This window comes from Macrotis lagotis, chromosome 1 (assembly GCF_037893015.1).
Source record: "Macrotis lagotis isolate mMagLag1 chromosome 1, bilby.v1.9.chrom.fasta, whole genome shotgun sequence".
Taxonomy (NCBI): domain Eukaryota; kingdom Metazoa; phylum Chordata; class Mammalia; order Peramelemorphia; family Peramelidae; genus Macrotis; species Macrotis lagotis.
Window position 1 is genome coordinate 53,686,653 of NC_133658.1, and position 14,155 is coordinate 53,700,807.

The 14,155-nt window shown below is 39.3% G+C and overlaps 1 long non-coding RNA gene across 1 annotated transcript in view; it reads right to left on the bottom strand.

Annotated features, from left to right (window-relative positions):
• Nucleotides 1-221: 221 nt before the first annotated feature.
• The window catches only part of LOC141498324 (uncharacterized), a 343,106-nt gene continuing 329,172 nt past the window's right edge, over nt 222-14,155 (bottom strand). The window contains exon 5 of the long non-coding RNA XR_012471611.1: nt 222-7,158. This is a non-coding gene — a long non-coding RNA (uncharacterized LOC141498324). The remainder of the gene's footprint in view (nt 7,159-14,155) is intronic.

Below are 14,155 nucleotides of genomic sequence, written 5' to 3' on the forward strand. Positions count from 1 at the left end.
GCAAGTCATTTCACCTCTATCTCAGTTTCCTCCACTGTAAAATGGAGATAGTATCACCTACTTTCCTAGGTCATTGCAAAGATCAAATGAAATAACACGTATATATATATATATATATATATATATATATATAAACATATATAAACATAAATATTGATAACTTATAAGTCATCAATAAGCATTTATTAAATATTATTATTTATTATTTGTAGACTTGAGATTTCATCAATGCAGGTACCTTACTAGTAAAGCATCACTGACCACTGCAGATTTGCAACTGTCCCAAAATGTCTTAGGGTGCTGAAAGGGTCCCCAAGGAGTTTAAATGATTCTCCCAGGGTCATAGAGCCAGTATGTGGCAGAGGCAAAACTGGAACCCAGGTCTTCCTGAATCCAAGGTCAGATTTTCCAAGGCAGACTCTAGACACTAACCCCGCCTAAAGGCCAGGTAAATGTCATCCATCAATACTAAAGACAAAACACGCAAAGCAGATGGTGGCAACATGAATTGAGTCATTGAGTCTTGCTTCTCTTCTGTCTGAAGTTTCTTCCTGAAGCGTCCTCTGGGGGACTTTTCAGTGTAGGAGTTTTAACCTGAGTTTGACAGATGGGTAGATTTAGGACTTTGTGAATTCGGAAAAAATGCTTCTTTATTTTAACTAATCTTTATCAAGTATATTTAATCTTATGACTTTTAAACCATGATTCTGAGCAGGGGTCCACAGGCTTTACCAGATGGGGTCTAGGAACCACAAAAGGTTAAGAAGCCTCACTCTAATGGAGAAAGTGGCCACTCTTCTATCGAGGTTTATGCTTTGTTTTTCTCCTTTTTCCCCTTCCTCCCAGAAGCATCTGGCTTCTTCCTGGCTTCCCCCAACAAGCTGATCCCCATAATCTCTTGGGGATGGAAAGATGAGATGGAGCCCCTGGGGGCTAAATCTAAAGATGAGGTGGAATTGTCAAAGGAGAACAGTCTTCCTCCCAGTGATTTCCCTCCCAAGAAATAATATCCTTGGCTTGTATATGTGTTGATACAAGGGTGACTCATTAATGCAGCACCAGGAGACTGTTTGTTTTTATGCTGATGGCAGGCAGCTACGTCTGGCACAAAGTCAGTTGGCAATTCTTTAAGCTCTGGGAAAAAAAAAGCAACTTCTGTCCCTGGAATATATTAAGAATGCTCTGGCATTTAGCCATTTCATTTTCAAGAGCTAGTGCCTTTCTTCTTTATTGTAATTATTAAATACCTACTGTGTGCAAGTGTTATATTTAGGTGCTGAAGCTAGGGGAAATATAAAATTTGGGATTGGGAGGGGAGAACTGCAAAACCTGCCCTCATGAAACTTGTAGTTCAGTATGGAGCTAAGATACCAACATACATAGTGTACAATATTACATAAGAAAGTCATAGCTACCATAGAGAAAGTGGTTTTCATTGCCCTAACCTCCCTACTCCTTCCTTTCCCCCTTTGCTTTTCCCTTCTCTCTAGTTTTTTTTTTTTGATGACCCAGTGGGTAGAATATTGATCTTGAAATCATGAAAACCTGAGTTCAAATTCTGCCTCAGAAACTCATTAGATGTGTCACTTTGAACAAGTCACTTAACCTTGTTTGCCTCAGTTTCTTAATCTATAAAAATGAGGATAATAATAAGATATACCTCCTAAGGCTGCTGTAAGGATAAAATGAGATAAAATAGGCTAAGTGTTCTGCAAATATTAAAGCTATGCATGAATGCTAATCTCTTCTTAAAAGTGCTCAACTGGGAAGATTAGTTACTTTTATACCCTTGACCTTGCCTTTGTGACCTCTAGTTCAGAGATGTTGTATAAAGTTCATCTTTTTTAGTTTCTGAAAAATAAAACTAAAGTATTTCCAGTCCAATTCAGAGTTTATATTTGGGCTACTGTTCATCTTACAAGTCTGCCAAAGCTGGGGTCATCCTTCAAATTCTGAATTTGTTGCTGAATCAAGGGATGCCTATTGACATCAGCAATTGGAACACAAAATGGCAACATGCTCCACAGTGACCTCAGAGTGACTCATTAGGATGCAATCCTCTTGAGGGCAGGCACTGGGTTTTTGCTTTTTTATGCATTCCCATTGATTAGCCCAGGGCCTGCTTTATACTAAAGGTTTAATAAATGATTGTTGGCTATTGATTTAGAACAATTCCATTCTATTTATAAAAAAGGAGTCTTTGAGGGCCATCGGGACTTTTTTTGGTCTATGTCTCCCTAGCACCTAGCATGACCCTTAATATGTACTTGGTGAATCTAATTAAACTTAGAAAACTTGGTCCAGAAAAAACTTTCCTGAAGAGTAGAGTTGACCCATAAAGTGGACAGTACAGCTCCAGATGTATTTTATAACCAACTCCCTTTTCCTAGACTAAGCACAGGGCTGTGGAATATTAGAGTTGGAAGAACCTTCAAGAACATTTCATTTAATCTCCTCATTTGGCAACACAGTGGATAGGGCACTGGACCAAGAGTTACATCAGGGAAGATCTGAGTTCAAATCCAGTCTCATACACTAACTGGTTGTGGGACTCTGGGCAAGTCTGCCTCCGTTTCCTCATCTGAAAATGGGGGTGATCAAAACTCCTACCCACCAGAGTTTTTGTAAGAGTAAAATGTGGTATTTCTGAAGTATTTTACAATCTTAAAGCCTTATATAAAGTTTTTTATTATTATCATTATTGATAAACTACAGAGCTTCCAGAGACTGAGAAAGGGCCTCTAATTCTTTGCTCAGGGGAAGGAAAGACTGGGGGAGGGGGGAGGGGAGCAGAGGATTTGATGTCTGTCTGCACTCTGTGAGGAGCTGCCATATGAAAGATGGATTAGGCAGTCCTGGGTCCAGTGAATGCCAGTTTCAGAATCTGATTGTGACTTGCTGTTAGGAGACACTTCCTCACCATAAGAGCCATACATGAGGAGAATGGTTGCCCCCACCCTAAAACAGAAGCCTTTCTAGAATGATGGAGAGGGGATCCGTGATGGCCTCTGAGGTCCCTTCCAGCAGCGAGATTCTGTGATTTCCTCTGATTCTAGAGGACCGGTCAAAGTTGGACCTGTCACTCATTGATAAGCCCCCTTTAACAAAGAGAAGATTCCTCTGCTAGCTTTTCCCTGGCCTTTCATAGGAATTGCCAGATGCTTTCAAAGATGACGTGCATTTGATGGGCCTGTTAAGCATTTTTAAAGGTCTCGACTCAGCTCACACACATCCTACCCTGAGTTTGCTAGACTGTGCTACAGAGACTCCTGACTGCACGGGCTGGCCCTCTGCCCTGCTGGCGGGGTGCCTTGGGCTGGCAGCAGCAGGATCCCAGCAGATCCATAAATAACTCAGTAGCCTGTAGACCATCCTGATCAATCATGTTTATGGTTCAGAAAGCCAGAGCAGAGGAAGCATAGTCCGGGGTCTTGGGTGCCAGGATTGAGAGAGGAATGGTGGGGATTTAGGAAAAGTCAAGCAGGTCCACTATCTAACAAGGGACAGGGACATTCTGGTTCATTTGCCACAAAGCAAAGAATCTAGATTTCCTCCTTTTCCAAACAAGAATATGAAAATTTCACAATAATGATCTATAGGATCAAAGATGGAGAGTTTTACTGATGAGGAAAACTGAGGCTAAGTGACTTGCCTAAGGTCACACAAATTATCAATGAGGTGAGATCTGACCCTAGGTCCTCTGACTTTTAATGTACCATTTGGGGTGGATAGTGTTCAGGGAGGACTAATAGCATCTATTTTTCGATCTACCTGTTACCCACCTCTCACCCATGGCTCCAAGAAACTGTAGCATGTACAGTGGCCACAGGCTGGTAAAAACCATCTTAGCAGATGGGCTAAACCAGGTTGAAGTTAGCTGACAGACCTCAAACCTGTCAGTGAATCAGAGGGAAGTCTTCCCCAAACATGGGAAGAATTGCTCCACTGGAACAGAAGAACAATTTGTTCCAAGGGCTATGAAGGTGTTGAAACAGGTTTTGTGGAGTGCTTAGAGCTTGGACAGACATTCAAAGACACAAAGGTCATCCACTGCATCTCGGATCATCATCAGTTGTTCTGACTTTTGTCCTACCACTGGACTTCTGTGACTCCAGAAGAGAGAGACTGAGGCAACTCTGCCTCACTTAAATCCAATTCATGAGCAAGCCAAGACACCATTGGTTATCTTCAAAAAACAAAGGACAAACCATAATGGAACTCTCCTCTATGGTCATAAATGTAGTCAATGGCAGAGACAAGGTTTAAATTCAGGTCCTCTACACCCAAGGTCAAGAGGCAGAGGTAGGCTTCAAACCTTGGTCCTCCTTAAAGACACTGTCAAAGGCAGTTTCATTCAGAGCAACCTATTTATACAAGTTTCAAGAGCAGATTTCTTCAGAAAAAGCCCCAATATAAACAAAAGGGGAAAGAATGAATTTATTTGGTGCTTTGGGTATTTCACCTCATTTTCTTCCAAGGTCTGATAGAGTTGAACTATGCCACAGAGACTGAGTTCAGGATACTGCAGCTGTTATTAACAGTGTGATATGCAGATAATTCAGTCCATCAAAGTTCATATGAGACAATGTCGGTCCGAGAAATTCATTCAGGTGGTTGATGAGTCATTACCTCAGAGATGTGCTGACTTTCTAAGCTAACGTAGGCCCAACCTGTACCGCGATTGGCCGGACAAGGAAGCAATGGTGCCAAATCTTTCTGGAAGGAGATTCTAACAACCTCCTGAGGCTGCATCCCAGATCTCTTCACTCCTGTTTTCATTTTGACTCTCTCTCTTTTTTTTTACCCTTGGATGCATACAGACTCCTGGAGAGGCTCAGAGACAATGAGTTTGCAATGAGAGATTTACAGGAATTTTTAGGATCAAAGGGATTTACAGCTGGAAGGGACATTAGAGGACAGAGAGTATAAGTCCCTCAATATGGATAGTTGCCCAGACCAGTGCTATCCCCAGTCTAGACCAAATAACAACAATCCACAATAAGATGTTGGTGGTGATGATGGTGGCTCTCTTGCTGAAGACCTAGGACCTTGAGCAAATTGCATCCCACCTTGAACTTTAGTTCCTTTATGTGCAAAATGAAGAGTCAGAATAGATGATATCTAAGGTCATGAAAGGCTCTAGACCCTCGAGTCTCTGAATTAGATTCCTAAGGCTAACCTTTCAAAGACCTATTTATGATGGAAAAAATCTGGAATTTGGAGTTAATAGGATCTGGGTTCAGATTCCAACCTAGCTATTTGTAATTGAGTTGACTTTGGAAAAATCAATTCTCTCTGAGCCTCAGTTTCCTTCTTTGTAAAGTAAGGGAGTTTGACCAGTCAGGTGTTCTCTGAGTTATCTCCCAACTCTAAAGCTGGGACCCCAATAATACTGACCTGAAGGAAAGGGCCAGGTCTCTGTGTGCCTTAGAGTATCTTATTATGCATCATGTATCTAATAAGCATTGTATTATGTATCATGTATATAATAAGCATATGTTTTATATGTGTATACATAAATACTTATATTTATATTGTATATATCAATATATAGATATACCATAAACATGTGATCCCATGGGTTACATTCTCAACAAATATAACAACTCATTTTTTAAAGCTCCTTCTTCACTACCACCATTTGGTGGATAAATATTGTTCCTCCTTTGTTTTCAAAGAGAACCAACTGCATCAGGAGGAGATGACTTGTATGTGAATTAGATTTAAGTGATATAGAAGTGTACACCTCTCTTCCTAAGTCATCAAAGTCCAGCAGCAAGACAAAACTCAGGACAACGGGTGATAGCCTGGGATTCAGTGGATGACCTGAGGGTCATCTTAATGTTCTTAATATTCTTAAAGCTCTTAATGTTCCACAACGCCTGCTTTTGCCATCTTTGTGACCTTTGAAACAAATTGTTCTGAATGGATGTGATTAGTAAGGGGTCAAGTCAAGATTTGGACTCAGATTTGCAGTGAGGTTAAATGAATCCTTTTATAGATATACATCCAAACATCATTTTCTTCCAGTCAATTCAATGCTTGAGATGATAAGAAAAGGCATTATGCAATGAAGGTGGAGAAAGGACTGTCCAAAAACCAATCAATTAAATCACATTTATTAAGTACCTACTACTGCTAGGCATTGATTTAATTATAATATTACCAATATTTTAAATCTCATCAAATGATTTAAGTATAAGATTTAGGATTGGTGGGCAGGATTTTTCCTTTACAGTTTCCCTAATATTTTATGTCTCATGAATCCCCTTTAAGAACAATAAAAATATATTTTTGTGAGCCCCAAGGGTAACTTAAAACAGCCTTCATAATACCTTTACATTAATTCTTCCTTAAGGCAACATTAAAGAATTTTTAGTGAACCTTAGGGGTTCACAGTCCACTAAATGGAAACAACTACTTTATAGAAAAAAATCCAACTGAATGCGGAAGTGTATGTGGGAGAGACCTAAGTCCACTTCTTAAAAGAAAACAGAAATAAATGCTTGGGCAGGAGACCTGCAGACCAAGGCTAGTCTGGTGGGGGCTGAAGGATTTCTTCTTCCTGACTTGCTTTCATGAATCTAAATTAGAACATTCCTTGAAAAAAAGGAATAGTAAGACTACTTAATAATAATACGTTCTAGTGTTTACCTCACCACAAGTCTATAAAAGCAAGAACAACCAGGTCTTGATTAGAGCAAATGATGACTAAGGAATCCCTTGAAGTAATCACATGTATTCAAATTCAGAGTACTCAAAGTTATGATTATATAAAATATGGCCATTTGTTCCAACCCAATGGAATTATGCAATGCGAATTCGAATAATGTGACCACTTTGGGGGATTCAGCTATACCACTAATAATGGACAAGCTTTAGCACAAGTATCATTAGCTCCATTTTACAGATAAGGAAATTGGGGCTCAAAAATGGTCAAATGATATGCCCACAGAGCTTAGCATGAATTGGAGCCAGACTGAGGATCCAGGTCTCTCTGGCTCCAGATTCAGTTCATTTAACATTATCTCATACTTTGAGTTAAAGGTAGGCAAGAACTCATTCTTGTGATTTTATTCATTCAATCAGCATACTTTTATCTTACCTCACCTGCTTCGGGCACCCCAATTCTCCCCAGTCGGAATGAAGATGGAGAAGCTACAGAAAAGCATTCCCAAACAAAATTCAAAATTCACGTAAGTATATGCAGCTGTTAGCAGAAGGGGGGGGGGAGGGGGAATAAATATTTTTAATGTGGAAGAAAGCCGAGAAATGAAATGCTGGGAATCAGACAGGGTGGGCTGTGATTATTTGGCTGGGAGAGGCAACCATTAAAATAGATTTTTAAAACATCTGAAACACCAAATTTAAATGCATTTGGGAATTTTTAAAAAAGAATTAACTTTATCTTGAGAGAAACTATTAGTCTATCCACAAAAGAAATAGTTTAACATTAATGTCATCTGGGATCTAATTTAACTATTAATGTAAAAGACTAGAAGGGGGAAACTGAGATTCGGAAAGGAGACCCAAAGACTAAGGACAGCCTGGTGTGGGTTGAAGTACCTCTTCTTTGCGTCTGAAATGAATGCCATCTGGCTATCAAACTTCCTTCTGTGATTCCTTCTCATTAAACTACTTGAAAACTCACATCATAGTGGAACTATTCCTTGGGTAAAACATAGTTGGGCAGTGAGTGGTATAGTGGACGGGATACCAACCCTAGAGTCAGGAGAAATTGAGTTCAAATCCAGCCTCAGACTTCCTAGATGTGTGACCCTGAGCAAGTCACTTAACCCTGTTTGGCTCAGTTTCATCTGTAAATGAGTTGAAGAAGGAAATGGCAAACCACTTCGGTATCTTTGCCGAGTAAACCCCAAATGGGTCCAAATCAGCAATAACAAACAACAACAGCAGAGACATCAGAAGAGGAAACAGACCAAGAGAGGAGTGACTGGTCCAAGGTCAGTTAGGTGGGAAGTAGTGGTTGCCTCCAAATCCAGTTCTTACCCTATTTCAGAACTCCCTCTGCAATCAGAAGCCTTGGTTCTGCCTCGAGTTCTTTAGGTAATTTTGGGACCTTTAGGACAAGTCATTTTATCTCTTTGATCCTCACTTTCTTCTTAGTAATAAAGTTTACATTTAGACTGTGAGCTCCTTGAGGGCAGGGACTATTTTTTATTTTTCTTTATTTGTGTTCCCAGAGCTTAGCGCACGCGCGCACACACACACACACACACACACACACACACACACACACACACACACACTGTTTATTGAATGTTAATTGACTTCAGCATTCAAGTTTGCAAATTCTTTAATATACCTCATCTCATTTAAACCTCACAATAGCTCAGTGAGATAGATACTATATTTCCCTCCTATTTACAAGTTGAAATTGAGGCTCAGAGTGAAGTGATTTATCCAGGATCACAAAGGATCATTTATCCAGGATCATCAATCTGTATGAGAATAGATTCAAATCCAGGCCACCCTGATATCCTATTCAACACTTTCCCTACTTCATCTTTTCCACTGCCTAATGAAGGGTTGGACCAAGATTTTAATTTTTTTTTTTATGCCCTGGACCCCTTGGTCAGATGCTGAAGTCTATGGACTCCTTCTTAAAATAATGTTGGGAAGAACACAAAATAAAATTCATAGACTTAAACAGAAAACGATATATTTTGAAATTCAACTATCAAAATAATCTAAAACCAAATTTGGGATATAATTCACAGACCTCATAACCCTAGGTTAAGAATTTTTTTAAGTCCTTTCTAATTTGACATATATCATCTAGTCAAGAGTTGGTGAGAAATATAGTTTAAAAAATCACCAACCAACAAGCTATTTAAGTAGCAATTGGATGACTCTTTGTCAAGAATTACACCAGAGAAAGGATGGATGAGAAAAACTAAGATTCCATGATTCTTTAATTTACTGAACAGATGCTGTCTAAAAAAATACAAAATGTATTTTCACTTTTTTTGGCAGGGCACATTTTAAGGACCTCCCTCTTTTCTGGTTCATTGCCCCTAACCATTGCCCCTAAATTAAGGGGGGGGGGGGGGATGAAAGAGAGAGTAAAAGAAGAGGGAGAGTCAGAGCCTAGGACATTCAGATCTGACTCTCCCTCTTCTCTCTCTCTCTCTCTCTCTGTATCTCTGTGTCTATCTCTGTCTCTCAGTCCCTCTGTCTCTCTCTCTCTCTCTGTCTCAGTCTATCTCAGTCTGTCTCTGTCTCAGTCTGTCTGTCTGTTTCTCTCTCTCTCTCTCTCTCTCTCTCTCTCTCTCTCTCTCTCTCTCTCTCTCTCTCTCTCCCCCCCCCCCCCCTTAATTTTGTCTCTATTTGCTGTTGAAGGGGAATCTTCTACTTGACTCCACCCTCCTCTTACTTCTAAGAAATTTAGGAGTTTGCAGGATCATAACCACTTGTTTTCCATTTTCCTCTGAGGCAGGTGGGTTAGATTATGCAAATTATCCATATTTCTTACAACATCACCCCCTGCATTCTATGCCATCAGTTGCTTTGACTTTTGTCTTGCCACTGACTCCTTTGACTCTGGAGCAGGCTGATGATTAAGTACAGTTTGGTCTCTCTTAAATCTAATTCACTCACAAATCAAGATTTTATCCTCATAATAAATTCTTTTTTCAAGAATGAAGGAGAATCAGTCACATTGTGAAAAGAGTTCAAGACTGGGAGTCAGTAAGATCTGAGTTCAAATACCTCAGTTATTGGGCTGGGAGAGGCCTTTGGACTTGAAGGCTAACAGGAAAGGTCCAACTCTGTTCTAGTAGTGCAAACCGGAACAAGCTAAGTAACCTCCATTTGCCCTCATGTCCTCTTGTGTAAAATGGGGTATAAATCATAGTGCCTACCTCCTAGGGTTATTGTGAGCTTCAAATAAGATGGAGAGAAATGCTTATTAGTAATCAATGATTTGGGGAGGTTTTTAAAAAATTTTCTTATTTCAAAGCTCAATCTCTAAAGGTTGAACTAACTTTCTCTTCAATGTAGTCAGTCACAAAGAAGCTAATCTAAGCTAATCTCACCCATCATATGCCATTTAAGCAAAATTGGGTGGAGGTAGATCCTTTGTCTAAATTTTTTAGATTGATCAAATGGAGTCCACTTCTCCTTGGAAAGTCCACCTCTCATTTAATTATTAACCAATCAGAATTGATCATCATCCTCTGGCACATCCACTTTTCCAAAGGCATATAAATCTTGAGCCCACTATCATGTATGTCTTTGGTCTGAGAGATACAACAAATGACCATTCCTTTTTATTAATAAAATGTTTAATTACCCAGAAATTATGACTTTCAAACCTTTTATATGTCACAAGATAATATTTATAAAGCATTTAGCAGTTTCTGACACATATCAGGTACTCTATAATTGTTAGCTGTTATTGTTATTAATTAACATTATAATATATCATTATTGTTATCATTATATAATTATTACAGAAGAACAGAGTAATGGCTAGAGGATTAAACTTGGAATTAGGAATATCTGGCTTCTAGTCCTATCTCAGACACTTATTAATCACTTAATGTTTCTGCACTCCACCGCTAAATCTATAAGGAAAAGAACTTTTCAGCTTTATTTCATACAACTCTGCTTCATGCAGCCTTGAATTTGAAGTGCTATCTATTGTTTCTTTGCCATTTGAGTTGAGAATCTGCCATATTTGGAATGTACTCTTTTCTAAAAGGTACTTTTCAGGATTCTTACTTTCCTTTAAGGCCTAGCTAAAGGGACAGCACTTCTGTGAAGTTTTCCCCAAGTTGCTTAGTGCTTTTCCTCCTCAAATTTTCCTAAGTGTTGCTGTCAATGTGCATTGGTGATGCTATCCATTCCTCTCCATCTTAAATTATCATTAACTGTGTATATATCATATACTTGGTTGCACAATAGATGGTAGGCTTCTTGAGGGAAGGCACTACTTCATTTTGGTCTTTATAGCCTTGTTCACTGTAGGAGTGTGACAAATGACTGTTGAATTGAAATGAGTGCTCAGAGAGCAGCCACTGATCCCCCATCATCTAGAATTCACTTGTGGATCAGTAGGTTGCAATTCATAATCCAAGTAGAAATCTGGCCAGCAGAAGCCAAGCTAAAACCGCAGGGTGTAGAGGAACTCCAATTCCTCTTCCCAGGTCAAAAAACTAAGGTCAGATGATTTTAAACAGACTGCTTGGAGCTGGACCTTTCCCATTAGCCTTCAAATCCAAAGTGTCTACCAAAGAAGAATGGGGGTTGTGGGTGTGGTTTCTCTTGATATCTTTCCTGCCTGTCTGTTAAGGTGGTCAATGGGGTTAATAACAGTTATACCATGTTTTCTCTGTAGTAAAACAGGAGCCTTTAAAAGAAAGGAATCTGGCAAAAGAACAATCATAAAATCGTTTTCTTGTACAGATTAATCACTATTCAAACAAACACCCCATAAGGCAGTCATTCCATTCTGGGGCAGTGCTGACCTTATAAACCACAAGAGTGAAACTGCAGCTTGTACCTCTCAGGTCTGGAAGGGAAATGTGTGTGTGTGTGTGTGTGTGTGTGTGTGTGTGTGTGTGTGTGTGTGTGTGTGTGTGTGTGAATGTGGAGGGTGGGGAAGGAGAGGACAGTTTATTTCATTGGTGCAGATCCCAGATAAGTCAGAGGGAATGTGTACAGTCTCCAGCCTCTTATCCTCCTTTGGAAACTTCACTGCCAGCTATCAGGAAGACAGCAGCATCCGAATCATATGATCCCACAGGCAGGGCCTCTTAACTTGCTTTATGTCATGAAGCCCTGGCCAATAGTCTGGTGAAAACTGTGGCCCCTTGTCACTGATTTTATGAATGCACAAAATAAAAAATGTTTGCAAAAGAAATCAATTCTGTTGAAATATATTTATTAATTTTTTTTTAATTCATAGTTCCTGGGGTAAGAACTGACACCAAATAAAGACTGAAAAAAATCTTAAGAGATTTCTGAGTTCAACTGCTCCATTTAACAGATGGAGAAACTGAGGGTCATACCAGAGAAGTGACTTATCCAAATTTACATCCATTTTTATCAGCAAACTGGAATTCAGAGCCAGGTTTTCTGCCTCTAGATCTCTGTTTTCCAATGGCCCTATCCAATTTGAACTATGATAGAAAAGCAAAAACCCATGAAAAAAAAATCAAGAAAAAAGGATGACTTCTTTAAAGACCGGGTTATCTAAGCATAGAAACGCTTGTTACCAGAAGGTTTACAATGACCACCCAGGAAAAAGAAAATAATAGAAGTTATAATAGCATACATTTCTATGGAGCTTTAGAAAATGCTTTTCTTCACCACAATAATGCGGAATAGATTCTGGGGGAAGGAGCAGGAGGAGGAGGAGGAGGAGAAAAAGGAGAGGGAGAAGGAGAAAGAGAAGGAGGAGGAGGTAGAGGAAGATCGAGGAAGAAGAGAAGGAGGAGGGGGAAAAGGAGGAGGAGGAAGAAGAGAAAGAAAGAAGGAGAAATAGGAGAAGAAGGAGAAAGTGGAGGATAAGAAGAAGGAGGAGGAGAATAAAGGAGAAAGTGGAAGAGGGAGGAGGGAGGAGAAGGAGAAAGAGAAGGAAGAGGAAGAGGAGAAAGGGGAGGAGAAGGAGGAGATGAAGAAGAAGGAGAAGGCGAGAAAGAAAGAAAGAAAGAAAGAAAGAAAGAAAGAAAGAAAGAAAGAAAGAGAGGAGGAGGAGCAGGAGTAGGAAAAAGAAGCAAAAGAGAAGAAGATGTAAATCTAGGTCTTCCTGACTCCAAGGTCAACTATTTATATCATGCTACCCCTAGTGAAGGGAGCAGTAGTGAAAGTAATTTCCTCCATTGTTCTTGACTCTCTGGATTTCTTTTTCCATCTTGATAGAGAAGCATTCTCACTCGGGAAGAACCTTCCTCCCCAGTGGTCCTTTCCTCTGATTGGATTCCATTAGACCTTGAGGTCAGGGATTGGCTTTTGCCTCTTTTTGTATTTATAAAGCTTAATAAATGTTTAATAAATATTTATTGATTAATTGGTCAGTTGCTCTGGGAATCTACACTTTAAGGAAAAACTGTGTGGGTTATGTTCATTCCTCCATTCTCTGCTGTCTCTCTTCTGATTCTTTGGATTCCTTTCTTTATCATGCTTCCACCCAGGTACTTTCTCCTCCCCTTATTTTCAACTTTGTTTATCTGGTTGTTTTTCTTTTCCTTTGAAATGTAAGCTGCTTGAGGGCAGGTACTGCTGCTCTTTTTTGCTTGTGTTTGCATTCCTAAAACTTAGCACTAAGATTGCACAAAGTAAGCTCTTCAAAACTGTTGAATGCTTTGTTGACTGACTTGATCACTCCTATTTTGGAGATAAAGAAATTGAAATTCAGAGAAGTTCAGTGAAACTCAAATGCAGATCTCCCTCCAAAGTCTAGTTTTCTTTGCCATAAAAGTGCTGTTTCTCATCTTTCTTCAATACTTTAATCTTTGATTTTGTCCAGTGGGTTTTCCCTCTATTGGCATAGATGTCATTTCTCTAGTGATTAGTTTTCAAGAGTCTTGTCATCCACTGGGGAATGACTGAACAAGTTGTAGTATATTATTATGATTAAATACTATTATGCTATAAGAAATAATGAACAGGATGGTTTCAGAAAAAGCTGGGAAGTTTTGTATGAATTGATGCATAGTGAAGTGAGCAGAACCAGGAAGAACATTTTATACACTAACAACAATATTATAACAGCAAACAAGAATCTAAGCCAATTGTAAAGGATGCATGATGAAAATCACTATCCACTTGCAGAAAAGGAACTGGTAGAGTCTAAATGCAGACCAAAACACAGTATTTTTTTCTTACTTTTTTCTTTTTATAAATTTATTTATTTATTTTTGAATTTTCTAATTTATCCCCAACTTTTTTAAATTAAAGGTAATAGTCTTTGGTCTTTGTTCAAACTCCACAATTCTTTCTCAGGATACAGATGTATTCTCCATTGCAGATACCCCCAAATTGTCCCTGATTGTTGCACTTATGAAATGAGAAAGTTCATCAAGGTTGATCATCAACCCCATGTTGTTCTTCTGGTTCTGCTCATCTCACTCAGCATCAGTTCATGCAAATCTCTCCAGGCTTCTCTGAATTCCCATCCCCCCCTGCT